This window comes from Xyrauchen texanus, chromosome 29, assembly GCF_025860055.1.
Source record: "Xyrauchen texanus isolate HMW12.3.18 chromosome 29, RBS_HiC_50CHRs, whole genome shotgun sequence".
Lineage (NCBI taxonomy): Eukaryota > Metazoa > Chordata > Actinopteri > Cypriniformes > Catostomidae > Xyrauchen > Xyrauchen texanus.
Window position 1 is genome coordinate 38,022,885 of NC_068304.1, and position 6,000 is coordinate 38,028,884.

Below are 6,000 nucleotides of genomic sequence, written 5' to 3' on the forward strand. Positions count from 1 at the left end.
GTTTTCAAGTAAAACTTGAACTGTACTGGATGCTGTGCTAAAAGACATCATCAACTTAAGTTTACTTGTCAAGGGCCATCTCTTCTAGTGGAAGAATTGATTTTTCAAAAGGTGTGCCCAAACTTTATATTGTGTATATTCCCAAAATATCATGGCTAGGGCTGGGTATCGAGATCAATACATTTTATGCACCGACCAAATTGCCTCTAAACAATCGAGTATCAAAAAATGTCTTGTCGTTCGGTACCAAATTTTGATACCTAAGAGGTTAATCTCGTCAACGTCAGTGATAAGCATGTAGCATGCTAGATGTGCCCAAATCTAAAAGTGCCGGTGATTTGTTGTGTGTAGGCATCAATGAAAAACACTAGTTTACGCCGTTTATGCCCAGAGACGCGGCTCACACGTGAGGCTGTAGTGTGTATGTGTCTCAACCCCCATAGATGTGAAAGATGTGGAAAAGATCAAAAGTGTGGCATTTCACCAGGCTCGATACCAACAGCGCGCGTTGCAATATTTGCGACAAGATAATTGGTGCCAAGACCGGCAACATGACAAATATGATAAAGCACTTGACAGTGCACGGAATAAACTTAAGAGCAGAAAGTTGCTCCGTCTTCAACTGCAAGAAGACAGTGTGGTCATCCTCTCAGCGTCCTCCTGCCACAGAGCTTCCTTCAAAACTACTGATGAATGCAGCGGCGTTATGACTGGGACTCCGACAGGTAAGGTTAACGTTTAGCAAACAAACCAACAAACAAAATCGGCTAACTTGTAGTGGTACATGCTTGTGTAAATGATAAATGAATGTTTCTGTGTGCGGTGACATTGTCCTATAAACTGGGACCTATGTAACGTTAGGGTGTTGTGTCTCTTATATGGCAACCCTGAGCATGTTATACGCTTGTGGAGACGCGTTAGGTCACAATGCAAGTTAAATGAAATATCCAATGAAAAATATCGCTTTTATGATAAATGAGCCGCTAGCCACATTAAACCATGTTATGAGCCTGATCCGGCCCGCGGGCCGTATGTTGCCCATGTCTGGTCTAACCCATACTAGAGATGCATCGAGACCATTTGTTCTCTCCCGATCAGATTCTGATACCTGAACTCTTGGTATAGGTCGATACCGATCCCGATCTGACACAGTATTGTTTTTTTCCATAATCTGTTTAGTCTGTCTAAACTTCACTGTAAAGAAACACAAACCTCCAACTACATATTTGTTCTGTTATAAAACATAAAAAACATATAACAATCAGATAAAAACATAACCTATTAACAAAAACTTAATTGTTAATGCAGGTAATTCCAATGAAAATCTTCTGTAGAAAAAAAGCCAGTTCTCTTTGCACATATATATACACTCACCTAAAGGATTATTAGGAACACCTGTTCAGTTTCTCATTAATGCAATTATCTAATCAACCAATCACATGGCAGTTCCTTCAATGCATTTAGGGGTGTGGTCCTGGTCAAGACAATCTCCTGAACTCCAAACTGAATGTCAGAATGGGAAAGAAAGGTGATTTAAGCAATTTTGAGCGTGGCATGGTTGTTGGTGCCAGACGGGCCGGTCTGAGTATTTCACAATCTGCTCAGTTACTGGGATTTTCACGCACAACCATTTCTAGGGTTTACAAAGAATGGTGTGAAAAGGGAAAAACATCCAGTATGTGGCAGTCCTGTGGGTGAAAATGCCTTGTTGATGCTAGAGGTCAGAGGAGAATGGGCCGACTGATTCAAGCTGATAGAAGAGCAACTTTGCCTGAAATAACCACTCGTTACAACCGAGGTATGCAGCAAAGCATTTGTGAAGCCACAACACGCACAACCTTGAGGCGGATGGGCTACAACAGCAGAAGACCCCACCGGTACCACTCATCTCCACTACAAATAGGAAAAAGAGGCTACAATTTGCAAGAGCTCACCAAAATTGGACAGTTGAAGACTGGAAAAATGTTGCCTGGTCTGATGAGTCTCGATTTCTGAATTAGAATTTGGCGTAAACAGAATGAGAACATGGATCCATCATGCCTTGTTACCACTGTGCAGGCTGGTGGTGGTGGTGTAATGGTGTGGGGGATGTTTTCTTGGCACACTTTAGGCCCCTTAGTGCCAATTGGGCATCGTTTAAATGCCACGGTTGACCTGAGCATTGTTTCTGACCATGTCCATCCCTTTATGGCCACCATGTACCCATCCTCAGATGGCTACTTCCAGCAGGATAATGCACCATGTCACAAAGCTCGAATCATTTCAAATTGGTTTCTTGAACATGACAATGAGTTCACTGTACTAAAATGGCCCCCACAGTCACCAGATCTCAACCCAATAGAGCATCTTTGGGATGTGGTGGAAATCTCCATCAACTACAAGATGCTATCCTATCAATATGGGCCAACATTTCTAAAGAATGCTTTCAGCACCTTGTTGAATCAATGCCACGTAGAATTAAGGCAGTTCTGAAGGCAAAAGGGGGTCAAACACAGTATTAGTATGTGTTCCTAATAATCCTTTAGGTGAGTGTGTGTGTATATATATATATATATATATTAGTGTTTGTTTGTAGGCTTGTTCACAGTAGTTTAATTCGCTTTTCATTTGAAATCTGGTCAATTGCTTCTCCAGTGGCGTTTTAATGGATGTTGTAAGTAGGGCTGTCAATCGATTAACATTTTTATCAAATTAATTACATGATGTCCCGATTAATTAATCGCATATACAAATATATGCCGAGAAAGCCCCTCATATAACAATAATTCAATGTATAATGATGAAATAATTATACATTTTATCTTTAAATATTTAAACATTTTATTCTTGTGGTAGAAGATAAGATTGATAAGACAATACAAAAAGCGGCTTTAGAATACAATGTATTGTTTACTACCATATTATTGATCATAAGTCAATCATTTACACACAGTTCACAACAATCCATTTCACAAGTGAATTCAATTCAGCTTGACGGTCACAACCATTACTAACATGCAGTATCAGATTTAGATTGGGCTCATGGGACCGATACCGATCCACTTATCGGATCGGTGCATCTCTAAACCAGACCTCAACCCTAGCACTAAAAGGAGAGTTTTTGCATTGATTGAATTTTCAAACATGTGATTTCATTGATTTAAGAATAACTTTTCCCTTTGATGAAGCCCCTAAAAGGAAGTTTTATCAGGTTCAGCTAACTTCTGGGGACCGTTTTCAGCAAATGACCCAAAATATGACTTAGAAACACACACAATGCATGTCCCAGCATGCACACATAGACACAAAATCACCTCCTTTTACACATTATTGTAATTGCTCCTCTAGGTTGCCCCCGCTGAAGGTTTCTCAGACCTCGCTGTGCAAGTGATGTCATCACCCTCGAAGAATTACATCCTGTTGGTGATCGCACTTGCTGTGTCCATCCTCTTCTTAGTTGGGCTTCTGTGCGGCCGCATCACCAAACGTGTGACCAGAGAACTAAAAGACAGGTAGAGGAATGAAGCACCTGACCCGCCCTTCCTGTTTCAGCACCTCATTTTCTGTCCAAGCTGTTCTCTGTAGATGTACAGTGCCTGCTGAGACTTTGGGTCCTGTCAGTGGACCTTCTGTGGGCCGATTTTTCCATGTTTGGAACCCACAGTAGCCCACCCAGCCACTGAAACCCAATTGAATCTGAAACACTCCTAAAACAAGATTAAGAGAGTTTTGGGAGATTATGCCTTGAATATGAATGTTTTTATTTTGAGAGTGATGGCCTTACTTCCTGACTGTAATATGGTCATTTGTCAATGCAGTATTTTTATCATTGCATCCTTTCCATTTTTTGAGAATGTGTGTTCATTAATCAGTGGTGTACATGAACATTCAGAAGCCATCTTTACATTTTCGTTTTGTTTAGTGGATCATCACTTTTTTTTCATCTTTGTAATCTTTAAATCACAAGGGGGAGTCCCGTTGGGTGGGATTCATGATTGGGTGTCTTCTAAAGTAGTTATATCTTTGTGTGATCTTTTGGCAATGCGGAGAAAAGATGGTTGAAGAGCTGATGCCCATTTTAAATGTCCCCATGAGCCTTATACATAAAACGGTGATCTTAATCGTCAAGTCTAAGACATTTGTCATCTAAATAGTCTTCATGGGGTGAATCTCATGAAAAAATGTCCAGGTCATATTTCACCACAAAAATATGTTTTATTTTTATAAATTAAAAGTAACATTTTACATAATGATGTAGGCCTAACATTTTATTTAATTGCATTTTGACATTATTTTCATGACAATTATTAAGCACATTATAAATAATTCCATGCCAATTTAATATTAATGTTGTTGTTTTTGTTTTCTGCAGTACAATATTTTTTTTTTACATCAGAAATTCTACCATGATGTGATGTATAAATACTTTAACATTTTAAATGAATATTTCAGGTTCAATAGAAGTTAAGCTCAATCAACAGCATTTGTGGCATAATGTTGATTACAAGAAAAATGTATTTCAACTCGTCCCGCTTTTTCTTTAAAAAAAAATGGGGCCACTTTTTGGAGGGTTTAAACACAGAAACATGAAGCTTGTAATTTTATGCATTAACTTGCATTAATTCTTCTAAAACAATTCTGTAGTATTTGAGTTGTAAAGTAGATTTAGGGTTTGTTGACATTACATTGTCATGGTAACGAAGTTGTAAAATTGGCTATAACTTCACACAGAACATGTTAGTAACACTAAAATAATGTTAACACACATATTGTTTATGTCTTGTGGCTATAATTTTGAAACCGTGAGTATTTTAATATTCTAAAAATGGCCCCCAATCACTTCCACTGTAAGTGTCTCACTGTAACAGATATTTGCATTTTTTAAAGAAAAGGAGGAACAAGTCGAAACACATTTTTCAGGTAATCAACATTATGGCACAAATGCTGTCGATTGAGCTAAACTTGTATTGAACCCGGAATATTCCTTTAACAGAAGAATTCATGTAAGAGCTTTTATAAAATTATAAACTTCACATTTCTGCCTTTAAAAACCTCCAAAAATTGTGCCCCATTGGCCTCATTGTAATCTTGATTTTTGCTATTGAAGAAAAGGAGGGCAAGTTGAAATTATTTTTTGTGTTAGTGGTGTCGATTGAGCTTAACTTGTATTGAACCCGGAATATTCCTTTAATAATATATCATTAGTGCTGTTAAAGTATTGTTACTAATTATATTAACTAATGTTAACGAATACAACCTTATTGTAACGTGTTACCGTTTTTTTTTTTTTGATTTTGGGTCAAAATGTAACCAGGTTATTCTCTTCTAAATATTCATATTTAAAATTCTCCAGATTATCAAGCATTATAAATGTTGGGTACAGTCACATTACAGTCTGTTAATGATGCATTAGACTGTAAGTGATCAATGCACGAGGAGTACAAAATAAAAAATAGATCTCGACCTCTGCCAGATGGTTAAACATTTAAGATAATGTAATTATCCGGGGCCAAGCCTCTTTCGAACCAACTGTATAAGAGTTAAAAACACAAGTGGATACCCTGTTGGGTGTATTTTGAATGTTAACAGGATGATTGCACTTTTTTATGTTTTTGTTGTGTTTGATTCAAGCCTTATTTATTTTAGAGAGTGAGAGAGAGAGAGTGTGTGCGTGTTTGAGAGAGAGAGAGAGAGCGAGAGAGAGTGTGTGTGTGTGTTTGAGAGCGAGACCGAGAGAGAGAGCGAGAGAGAGAGTGTGTGTGTGTGTTTGAGAGAAGAGAGTGTGTGTGTGTGTTTGAGAGAGAGAGAGAGAGTGTGTGTGTGTGTGTTTGAGAGAGAGAGAGAAAGAATGTGTCTGTGTTTGAGAGAGAGAGAGAGAGAGAGAATGTGTGTGTGTGTGTGTGTGTGTGTGTGTGTGTGTGTGTTTGAGAGAGAGAGAGAGAATGTGTGTGTGTGTTTGAGAGAGAGAATGTGTGTGTGTGTGTGTGTGTTTGAGAGAAAAGAGAGAGTGTGTGTGTGTGT

General features: G+C 38.4%; 1 pseudogene; it reads left to right on the forward strand.

The window, feature by feature from the left end:
- LOC127623329 (Golgi apparatus protein 1-like) overlaps positions 1–5,752 on the forward strand; it is a 53,894-nt pseudogene extending 48,142 nt beyond the window's left edge.
- The last annotated feature ends 248 nt before the right edge of the window (positions 5,753–6,000 follow it).